The 12429-nt window shown below is 43.8% G+C and overlaps 1 protein-coding gene across 2 annotated transcripts in view; it reads left to right on the top strand.

Moving 5' to 3' along the window:
- Positions 1 to 12429, top strand: part of LOC122788119 (P43 5S RNA-binding protein-like) — a 292075-nt gene that overhangs the window by 91936 nt on the left and 187710 nt on the right. The window lies entirely within an intron of this gene.

Raw genomic sequence — 12429 nt, 5'->3', positions numbered from 1 at the left:
CCCCACCCAGTTTGGATTTGTGAAGGGCTGATCTTGTCTCCTGAACCTTATTGACTTCTTCAAATCACTCTACAGAGCTGTGGACGAGGATAAGGCAGTCCACGCAGCCTATCTGGACCTCTCCAAGGCCTTGGACACCATCCCCCACTCTGGAATAGTCGATAAAACTAAGCCAACTGGGTTGCCAACTGGCTTATTGACAGAACCCAGAATGTAAGTAGCTGACTCCAAATCCAGCTCTGGACAAATGGAGTACCTCTGGGTTCAGCCCTGGGACCGCTCTTGTTTGGCATCTACTTTGAAATACAGGCAGACACTAAGGGACTCTGGCTAACTAAGTTCGCAGATGACTGCAAACTGGGAGCCATTATTGAATCCCCAAATGATGTGTATACTCTACAAAAGGCCTTACAGAAATGGATGCTTGGTGCCAGAGCCATGGGCTCAAACTCAATGCCAAGAAATGTTTAGTTTTCCCTTTTGGGGAAAAAACATGTACCCATGAATTATTACATAGGTGGCAGTACACTAAAACATTGAAAGTGTGATAAGAGACTTGGGGACACAGGCGGACAGTGGCCTCACCTTCAATAACCACATCGCCACTAGTCAGGAAATCCTATGTGGCACACCATCACCTAAGGGCTTTTCATCCAGAAAAAAGGTCATTGTCCCACTGTACTCATCCCTCAGACCCATTATAGAATACAACACCCCATTTGGTGTGTACCTCTCAAGACCTCTGCAACAACTGGAAAGGCCACAAATACCTCACTAAAAATCACAGGCCTAAAGCAGATGCCCTATGCTGACCGCCTTAAACTCCAGCTATACTGTTGCATATCTACTCTGAGGCCATCTCTGCTTAACATACAAGGCCATGTCAAACCCAGAGCTGTTGGACATGCTACTCTTAAAGAAATCGCAATCCCTCAGAGCCACACGCTCCAGGGATCTAAATCTTATCACAATAAACAACCTGCTGGAGGGATAGGTTCCTGACCCAGAGACTCCCCGGACTCTGGAATAGACTGCCCATACATGTCAGAGTGCCTCTTGGCCTTCAAAAGGAACGTTGACTGGATGGGAGAAAGGAAATTTACCCTGGGGATCACGTCCGTCACCCTGCTAGGCAGGGGTCCAGGGAAGTAAATAGTGTGGGAAGAAATAGCCAGGGAATTATGGCTAGGCTTGTATAGGCCTTGGGGTCGATAGCCTAGTACCAACCTATGAACCTCTAATCTTAAATTGCATGTGTAATTTTGGAGCAAAATTCTTCACTGGCAGGGAATTCTGTAGCTGGCATAATTTTGGGGCTATTGTAAAATTTTAGTACTAATCCTTAATGCCATAAAATCCAATGAGCAGCTTAGGATCATTGCTGTATGAAATGGTCTACATGTTCCACTTCTGCTTGCTTTGATGGGAAGATAACCACGTTTACATTTTCTCTTTATTCCCAAGACTTTGATTTGCATCTCTTCAGAATGCATTAATGCTACAGTAGAAATGTTGGGACCAGCAAAAAAGATCGGACATGGTAGACTTTCCCTGTCAAAATTGTTGATACAACAGTGATCCTGTTGGCTGTATATGCTTTCCAACTGGACCATGACATAAATCTGTGCTTTCAATTTTACTAAGTCTAGAGCTATGATGTCCCAAATGTATGCATGTAGTCGCTTCCAAAAATAACTGGATCACTCCATCCCTTTCAAAGCAAGGACGGATTGCTGCAAGGCAGCATGACATTGGGAACTGTTTTTCCCAAGCACAGACTTGTTCCCATAATGCACCACCTACCCCTATCTTGAGAACTTACCAGACTCTGAGGGGTGATTGTAAGCTCAAGCATCAGTTTTTTCAGTGTTTTCTTGGTCTTTTCAGAATAATTATGTGTAGCATTTCCTTAAAATTAATAGACAAAGGGATAAAAACTGCCAAGGATTACAAATTTTTCATGTGTGGAAGCAAGCTCCTTCCAGATGCACATGATCTATACAATATGTGATTGGGGTTGGATTATTCTAAATGGCCATCTAACTACTACAGTTTGAGAACCATCTACACCAGGAGTTTAAATGGACTTGGGGCACTGAAGAACTGGCCAGTAACCAGTTAGGTTGTCTGCAAATGAGTGTTCTCCTGGGGACATAGTAAACTGTATTGATATAAAGAGGAAGAGATGCTCTACCGTGGAGTCTTCCAAACTATATAAGACATGAAGGACCCCTAATCCCCTTACTGATCTGAATTAATGGAGATTTCTTGCCTACTTTACTTTCTCCTCTCCATTTCATTTTCCATCAAACTACTAAATTACCTGACCCATATAACTTCCAGCAGGGGGATGTCTGAAAAGATTAAGCCTGACTGTGCCATAGTGAGCTATGCAGCAAGTTGGAGTGGTGCAACTCTTACATGGGGGGGGGGGGGGGGGTCTTGCAACTAGAGCAGCTGGGTCCTACTTCACTTATGGCTGTATGTATTTGTAGACAACCTGGCAGTTTTTTTTAGGGCGCTGCATGAGTGGGGTTGCCTTTGGATCCCAAATGAAATCAGTTTTTTTTTCCCCCTTTAACTTTATTCCAAGAACAAGTTCTGTGGTTTTCCTAGGCATCAGACATGGGATCCTTTGGTGTTTGCCTGACTTCCCATCTCTGGAGGCACTGGAGAGCTAAATCTCTTAAATGTTTGAAAACCATTTATACAATATCCAGGGAAATGACCAGTGGCTATAGAACTAAATTTTCCCCTCATCGACTTAATCTACCCCATCGAAGGGAAATGCCAGACAAGAGGCTGCAGATCTAAAAGAAATGACAGTTCAAGAAGTCTAATCTGAATATAAGGAATGTTGCTTCCCACTTAATCCATTACTGCAGTAAGCCACTCTAGTCCAGAATGGTCTGGGGTGTATGGCTGCAACCATACATTTCAATTCCCTTTGCCAGAGTGCAGAGGACGATTTTGCAGTGGACTGAGTTCCCTGGTATTGGATGTTAGAACCTATGACTCGGCTGATCTGCCCTTCAGGGACATGTGTTGCATTTGTCCTTGGACTCATTGCAGATCATCAGGTTCCCTTTTCACCCAGCCTTTTCCCATGGTCATCATGGATGCATTAACCTGAAGTTGATGGGGGCAGATGGTCAAAAGGATGTGGAAGCATTAGGCCTCCATTCACATGTATTGGGCGAACAGGGGTCGTCCATATTTCACTTCAGGTCCTGTGGGACAACATTCCTCTGGGTATGATTTACATACATCAAACAGGGAGAACAGAATTGGTATTTTCCTTGCTTTATGAATGTGCATTACCAGTTGAGCCAGTTCTGTAGTGGGCAGGCTAAGCAAATACGGGAGAGGTTTCATAGTCTGGGAGCCATATTGGCACCCACTTCCTCTGACCAACTTGCATGCAGCAAATTTTCCCTAATACCTTCAGACCACCACCCCCCTCCTGGATGCTCGATCTCAATGGCTTCCAGGATGCTCTCTGCATTTTCTTCCTTTTGCACTCTTACCAAACCTGCAAGGTCTGGGTCATTCCCATTTCAACATTTTGTATCCAGATATGGTTTATCCTATTATGGCCTTAGGTGGGGAACAAAACTTGCATTACATTACACAAATATGGACTCTTCTCAAGTGAACCTCAAATGAAAAGCATGTTTTCCAGTTCTGATGTCCAGAGACCATGTTCTAGGGTGGCACAAAGCTTTGACTCATTACAGCAGTGTGTGCCCCCAGGCATCTGGTCAGTTACTTCCCGACTCATCTAGGCATCAAATATTGCTTGTTCATATTTGCATTAATTCCTAACCATGCTACATACAAGGTATCAGACAAAGCAAAAGTGATGGCAAACGCCTGTTTAATGCAGCTAGAGTGAATATTTGTATACACTTTTTGTGTTATATTTATATTTATCTAAATATCTCAACATTCATGTAACACAACTGCATGGCTTCAAACGAAAGCTCACAAGCTGTATGAAAATCTTGCTGGCAGTATGTCTTGCTTGAATGGTTACTGGTATAAGCTGTTTATATCACATTATAAAGCCAAAATAAAGGCAATTAATATTTTGTAAAGTCCAGTTTAATGCTTAAAATTCAGTAACGTAAACATTAATCTATCCTGAATAGTTTGTAGTTTTAGATTTCTTGTAGCACTTTGTTCCACTGATATTTGAACTGTAGGGTGGCAATTCCATTTTTTTTTAAAGCCTCAAGCCACATCCACTGGGAACAGTACACGCAAGCGCCGTACTGGAGATGTTTGTAGAAGGCTTTTTGGATATATTTAATATCCACAATGAAAGGAATTTTAACTGGGCTATTCCTTTATTGGTCCAACACCCAGCACCTTAAATTTTATGAACGTCCTCTTTAAGGGTTCTAGATAGAATTTCCACTAGCGATTTAACTCCATACTAGTATCCATGATTATCTGCATAGGCTTGGAGGTGCTTTTCTTCCAAGATTCTTTACTCCTGCCATGCCATCTTAATTTAATAGACTAAATTTCCCTTTTTGAACTAGCTGCCATTGTAGAACTAAAATATGAGTTGGAAAACACTTTAGTGGGAATATCAACAAAGGCTTCTAAGCTGCAATCCCCCAGTGTTAATTTGCATGCTATACGTATTGCTAGTCTGAGGACCAATCCGTCCATGCCCAGAATAGCTGCAGACATTAACTTCCGCCCAGAGTTTATGAAAATGAGTACAGACATCACTGAAATGTACATGATTGATTTATGCATTCACCAATAGGACCACAATGAGGATGAACAGTTTCCTTTTGCTGTCTAATTGTATAATTATGATTTCAAGAATGACTGTACCAGGTAAACAAGTGTCTAAGTCTAGTTTTCTTCCCATTCATGTGAGTTTGATCTCTCCTGCAGTGACACAGGATGTTCATCTCACATTGCTGCAGTCCTTACACTTGGGTAGTCCGCTGTCCTCGGTCGGCCCGAATATCAAAGTATAAGGCTGACGTCGGTCAAGGCGCATTTGACTGACATCAGGACGTCAGGGTACAAATGCGCATGACCGACGTCATATCCTCAGTCTTTTTTGCCGCATGGTCCGATGCAGAAGCAGCTTTGCAAGTGCCGGTTGGCGTTCTGAAATTTTTCGATTCCGGAGTTTCAGACAGAGTCAAAGTTGGCTAAGTACCCCGTTGGGGAATATTTTAGTTTTTTCTTGCCTCAGTGGTTTACCGGATGTCAGAAAAAGTGAATAATTGTATTTCTTGTGGGAAACAGATACCGCATAGAGACTATCATACTTTGTGTATTCCTTGTTTAGGGCCTGAGCATGACGTTGTTGGGTGTCGCTCTTGTGCTAGATTCAATAAGCGCACTATAAAGAGAAGGTTAGATTGTGCCAGGTTAGTCTTCGGGAAGCGGTGCAATTATAAAATGCTGTCGGATGCTCCGACGCCTGCTTCTTCGAAGAAGCGCAAGGACAAACAGTTAAGCCTGGGCTGGAAGAACCGTCCGTACCGGACGCCGGTTCTTTAGAGGTGTCGGTGGAGCCGGTGGTTCCACCGGAGGTTTCTTTGGGATCCCAGGGAGAGACTTTGTTATTGCAGGATGTGGCCTCTCAGGAGGCAGGTCAGGCTGAAGGGGCTTCTCAGGTTACTATACTCCCCTCCCTTCCTAAGGTGGTTAGGCCCTCTCCTTCTGTTTCCAAGGCTTCTCCCAGAGGCAGGCCAGGTTTAGCTTCAGTTGGTGTCACCCCTGGTTCTTCAGGAACTGTGCCCAAGAAGCATATGCTTAAAATGGCAGAAGATTTGATTTCTTTGATTAGGGGTTCTTTGCCCCCTCCTGATAAGAGACCTGGGTGGAGCCTGAGCTAGGGAGTTTTGAGCAGGCTTCGGATGTTTCAGAGTCTTCGGCTGAAGACTTGCAGGAGTATTCTCCTTATTCTGATTCTGATGTGGATTATTCTACTCCTTCTGCTTCTCCTCCTGAGGATTTTTCTTTTTCAGAAACTCTTCATTCCATGAGGGAGCATTTTAAGTGGGAAGGTCAGGACTTCTCTGATTCCAGGAAAAGGCTTAGGGAATTTTTGTTTTTACCCCAGCATAGGCCTTTGGCTATACCTCCTGTTTTGGATGTGGTGGAAGATGTTTTTACAGAGGCTTCTCTTAATCCTGATTCTTTGCCTCCTGCTCCTGTTAAACCGGATAGGTATTACAGGGTGCCTGAAGCTCATAAGTATCTTTTTAAGAGTCCTAGGGCAGACCCAGAAACTGTTAGTCAGGGGCCTAAAGGTGTTAAGGCTTCTGTTGTCAAGAATCCGGTTCCTTCAGATCGAGGCCAGGGCTTTGGATAGATGGGGAAAGAGTTTATACTTCCACTCTAGCTATGAGGGCTTTGAATTGCCAGTTTCACATGTTGAAATACCAGAACTATCTCCTTTCACAATTGAAGTCTAAGGTTGATGCTCTGGCGGAAGGTATTGATTGTAAAGAGTTGCAAGATTTAGTGCATGTTTCTGAACAGGTGGGTAAGCATTCTTTGCAATGTGGTTTTGATGCTGTACAGGCCTAGTCTAGGGTGGCTGCCACTGGGTCAGTTCTTCGCAGGCACGCCTGGCTGAGGGATCAGAATTTATCTGACCATGTTAAAACAAGGATTTTAGATGCTCCTTTACAATCTGATGTGTTTGGTTCTCCTGTTGAGACAGTTTTAAAGAAAATGGAAGACAAGGCTAAGTCTATGCAGACTGTTAAAGATTTTTTACAGGTTCAGCCTCCAAAGTTTAGTAGAAATTGGCCTACTAAGGGGTGGACGTATCCTTCTTATGATTCTCAGTCTAGGGGTAAATCTAGACGTGGTAGGGGCAGAGCTCAGGGCTCTTTCAGGCCTAGAACAGGGAGTTCTCCTGCACAGTCTTTGGGTGAGGGCAGGGGTCAGTCCTTTCGAAAACGGACCCAATGACCTACCTTTTCAGCTGCCAGAACCTTCTCATCTGGCAGCACCTTTGGGAGGAAGGTTGGCACTTTTCAAAGAAAATTGGAGTTTAATTACCCAAGACAGATGGGTATTGGATATCATTCACCACGGTTACAGGTTTTATTTCCATACCTTGCCTCCTTTCAAAGGCATGCCAGACGTTCCTCCTCCACAAAGAATAGAGGCTCACAAGCAAATTTCTCTGTTACTCCAAATAGGGGCCATTCAGCCGGTCCCTATGCCAGAAGTGGGCCTAGGATTTTATTCTCGCCTGTTCCTAGTACCAAAGAAAGGGAACACGTGGAGACCAATTTTGGACTATCTAGCCTCAACACTTATCTGGACATTCCCAAGTTCAAAATGTTGACGTTACAGCAGCTTTTACCTCTGCTGGGCAAAGATCATTGGATGGTAACTTTGGATCTCAAGGAGGCTTATCTTCATGTTCCTATCAGACTGAGTTGCAGGAAGTATCTGCGTTTTCGAGCTGGGACTTCTCATTATCAGTTCTCTGCATTGCCCTTTGGCTTATCTACTGCGCCCAGAGTGTTCACAAAAGTTCTGGCTCCAGTGATGGCTTTCCTCAGGTTAAAAGGAATACAGATCTATCCTTATTTGGACGATTGCCTGATTCTGGCTCAAGGAAGGGACGAGCTTCTTCATCATTTGGATTATGTGATAGCAGTGCTAAGATGCCTGGGGTATTCTGTGAACGAAATAAAGTCCAGTCTAGTACCCTCTCAGGACATGTGCTTTCTGGGTGTGAGACTGAATACAGCATCCCAGATGGCCTTTTTGACCCCGGACAAACGAATCTTTCCCTTTACTTTCATCAGTTGTCTCATCAGTCCAGGCTGACTGCAAGGACAGTCCTTCAAGCCTTGGGGTTCATGGTATCTTGTATTCTGGTGCTTCCCAATGCCAAACTGCATATGAGGAAGCTACAATGGTATCTCAAAAATGTATGGACACAGCACTGCCAGGATTTGGACACTGTCATTCAAATAATACCTTGCATTCAAAAGGAATTTTTGTGGTGGGCTCAGGAATGTCGCCTAAACAAGGGACTCTCTGTGACCCGGCCAGAGGCGAGTCAGATTCTAACGACAGATGCCTCAGACAAAGCTTGGGGAGCTCATCTGAATGGAAAGTGGATACAAGACAAGTGGCCTGCCAGACTACAACAGATGCCTCAGACAAAGCTTGGGGAGCTCATCTGAATGGAAAGTGGATACAAGACAAGTGGCCTGCCAGACTACAACATCTGCATATCAACTTGAAAGAGATGTTAGCAGTCCAGTTTGCATTAATAGCTTTCAAGGATTTACTTCTTCCAGGGCAGGTGTTGATTCTAACAGACAACACAACTGTCATGTGGTACATCAACAAGCAAGGCGGAACACATTCTTATCCCCTATGCAGGCAAGCAATGATTTTGTGGGAGACTGCTCTGTTTACAGCTAAATCTTCAGGCAAGGTTTCTGCCGGGAGCACAGAACTCCTTAGCAGATGTGTTGAGCAGACAAATTATGGATCCCCACGAGTGGAAATTGGATCCTCATGTATTTCAGAAATTGACAGTGTCATGGGGAACTCCAGACATAGATCTGTTCGCTTCTCCACTAAACCACCAGCTGCCAAAGTTTTGCACAAAGGTTTCATCCCACAGCTTGGAAAGTGGATGCTCTTTCTTTCAATTGGAGCAATCTTCATGTGTATGCCTTTCCGCCTCTGCCTCTCCTCCCAAAGGTACTACTAAAGGCCAGACAAGACAAGCCAAGGATGATTTTGATAGCTCCAGATTGGCCTCGACAGCATTGGTACCCATTACTGAGAAGCCTGGTACGGAAACCTCCATGGCCTTTGCCTTCGATTCCACACCTGTTGTCTCAGGAGGACAGTCATTTGCTCAATGTCAAGCTTCACTCTCTGCACCTAACAGCCTGGCATATTCTGTCTTGAACCATAGTGGGCCTCCACTTCCACAGCAAGTTTTGAATGTTATTTTGGAAGCTAGAAGGCCTAGTACAAGGAAAGTGTACGCAGATAAATGGAAGAGATTTTTATTTTGGAGTGCAGCAAAGGATTTTGATTCTGAGCCTAATTTGAGTGTGGCTCTTCAATATCTTACTGAGTTACTGGACAAAGGTTTGTCCTTCTCCTATTAAGGTTCATGCTGCAGCAATTTCGGCTCACTATGATTGTGACCCACCATTGTTTTCTCATCCTTTGTTCAAGCAATTTCTTAGAGGGGCAAAGAATATAAGACCCCCACGAAGAGCTCCTACTCCTGCTTGGGATCTCAATTTTGTGTTGGAGAAACTCACTCTACAACCTTTTGAGCCTGCAGCTACTACTGCATTAAAGTTTTTATCATGGAAGACTGCTTTTTTGTTGGCTATTACCTCTGCAAGAAGGGTTTCTGAGTTGCAGGCCCTTATGGCGGTTGAGCCTTTCTTAATTTTCCATAAGGATAGGGTATCTTTACGTACTAATCCTTCCTTTATGCCTAAAGTGGTTTCTAGTGTGGCTTTAAACCAAACTATTTATTTGCCAACTTTTTATGCAAACCCCCAAAATAAAGGGGAAAAGATTTTGCACACTTTAGATGTACACAGGCAGTTGCGGTATTATTTGGACAGAACTAAAGGGTTCAGGCAGTCTCAGCAGTTATTTGTTTCTTTTGCTTTGAGTTCTCGGGGCAAGCCTGTGTCAAAACAAACTATTTCTAAGTGGATTGGGTTTTGCATTGCTTTCTGTTATTCCCATCATGGCAAGGAAATTCCAGCTGGGATTAGGCCTCATTCCACTAGGGCTACTGCCACTTGACAGCTTTTGAGGGGTGGCAACTAAGGATATTTTGGAGGCAGCTACTTGGAGTTCAGTGCATACTTTCTCTAGGCATTATCACCTACCACTTTACTCTAAATCCAGGGCTGGTTTTGCCACTGCTGTTTTGCATGGCATTTTGGCAGCTCCTGCTTCCTTATAGTTTGGCCATCCTCCCTTACCTCTGCTTTGGGATTCTACCCAAGTGTAAGGACTGCAGCAATGTGAGATGAAGAACATAGTACAGTTTTGTACCTACCATAAATGTAGATGTTCAAAGATTCACATTGCTGCAGTCCAATTTACCCTCCCTCCTTCCCCTCTGTAGTTAGAGGCGGTTGTGTGGGTTGGGTTGTCAATAGGGTGTATATTGTATATATTGTACATATTTTTAGTGCTAGGATGGTTGGTTGTTGATTTGCTGTCTTTTGGTTTTGGCCTTTATTTCTAGGGTCTTCTGACATCTGGGGCAAGAAAAGACTGAGGATATGACGTCGGTCATGCGCATTTGTACCCGGACGTCCTGATGTCAGTCAAATGCGCCTTGACCGACGTCAGCCTTATACTTTGATATTCGGGCCGACCGAGGACAGCGGACTACCCAAGTGTAAGGACTGCAGCAATGTGGATCTTCGAACATCTTCATTTATGGTAGGTACAAAACTGTACTTTTCGCTGTCTCATTTGCAAGATATTAAGCTGGATCTCAAGGCCTTGGTCTTCAAAGCCAAGTACAGCCTTTGTAGTATTTGGTATGAATCCACTCTATGGGGACTGTGCCCACCCATAAGTAGATGGGCTGGATTGTGCAAGATGAGGTCTGGAGATACCATAACATATCCGTGAAACTTAAATCTGTTTCAGCATACCCTTGTGCATCTTACCTTTCCTTATTAGCACTCCTTTTCAGGAGTGTAGCTGACCAGACTGGCAGCTTTTAAGGGATAAGGCTGCGATGTGTGTGCAGAATGTTTCTTTCAAAATAGGGGGATGCATGGCATGTTATGAGAGGAAAGGGAGTTCAAACTTCCAAGAAAACCCTTTTGGTGCCAAAAGATTACCACCTGTGATGTCTGGTCCTGCTTTGAGGTGAAGGGATACTGACCATTAAGATATGTTGCATAATTTTATTTAGGGTACTTAGGATGAGATTTCCACTGCATACTGTTAGACTTTGATATACAAAACTACAGAAAGCAACCTCGAAAATCATAATGCAAGTATTGCTACAGGGAGTAATTTGTGCCAGTAGTTATTTCAGGCATGTAGGCTGGTGGGTCTGCACTGTATTCAGCATTTTAGTATACATGCTGAAAGCATTCGGATTTTGTAGGGTATTATAGGGCTAAAAGAAAATATACCTTGTGCACCCTTAAAACCTGATGAAATGGGCTAAATGCTCATTGCTTTTGATGTGGTAATCTCCATCCAAAGATGGTGAGATTGCTTGTATTACGCTCTTTCTAAAATGCCATAGGTGGCAAGGGGTGTTCAGGTTTCAAATTCCTTGAATTTGTCTAAGGTTGAAGAACCATGATGTACTCTGTTCATAGAGCCTCCCCACAAGTGAGCAATTCATAGGCAAGAAATGACTCTGCTTACCTGAGATTCTTGGATCTCTTGAGAAAAGGGACTAGTGAGTCAATGGAATTCACAGCAGGGAGTAGGCTGGCTTCGGTCACACATGCTTCCTGTACCACAGGTTTGTATAGTACTGCATACTGCTGGGTCGGGGCAGGTGACTGGGTGTAGCAAACTCTGTTTTCAGTAAGCATTTATGGTAAATTGGTTGTAGCACTGGCTGTAATGACTACATTTTGAAGAAAGATTGCCCATTGAATGCTAAGAACTTTGGATGTGTAGAATATTTAAATCTGTATAGGCCTGTGACACTAACAGACTCCGTAAGGTTGGAGGAATTTCAAAACTGCATGGATGCAGCTGAAAGCAAGTGTTTAAAAACCCAAAGGAAAATAAAAATCATGCAGGGATAAAGCCCTGACTCTACTCCATAGTGTCATGGGTACTTTAGAACCTGACCGGGGAGGATGGGCGTGGGCAGCTAATGCAGGCTTACCTAGCCTGAGTGGAGGGATACAACTTGGTTCATTGTATTAGCTACACATGAAAGTGTGCAGTTGTACCATGTCAGCATGAAATGTCTGCCCTGCAAGTGGTATACCACTTAGATTGGGAAGCTGCAGTGCCTTGCAAGTACCTCTTGGTGCAACAGTAGCAAAGCTTGCATACTGGAGTGGGTGGAGATGGGCAAAGTCTGAATGATCTATAGAATGTTCCCCCTCTAACACCAGCCTCCACCAGAAAATGAATGGGCTTAGATGGCTGCTGCCCCAATACAGGAATGAATGTCAGTTGGGTGTGAGCTTTAGTGCAATTAGACTGATCTGTGGACTAGTGTACATCTGATAGGGAAATTGTAATTCAAGACAATGTGCAAATCTGAAACATTTTCGAATGGCAAAGGTGGTAATATCTGTAAGGTGCCACATGAAGAGTAGGTGAATGCTATGAATTGCAAATGCTATATTTTCATGGTCTAGAATCTTTGTTTCTGGTTAAACTAACATTGGTTGAGGACCCAAAGGGTAAATATGTGGACATAGA

This window comes from Protopterus annectens, chromosome 13.part0, assembly GCF_019279795.1.
Source record: "Protopterus annectens isolate FY-2018-M chromosome 13.part0, PAN1.0, whole genome shotgun sequence".
Classification (NCBI taxonomy): Eukaryota; Metazoa; Chordata; order Ceratodontiformes; family Protopteridae; genus Protopterus; species Protopterus annectens.
This window is presented reverse-complemented; position numbering and strand designations above follow the sequence as displayed.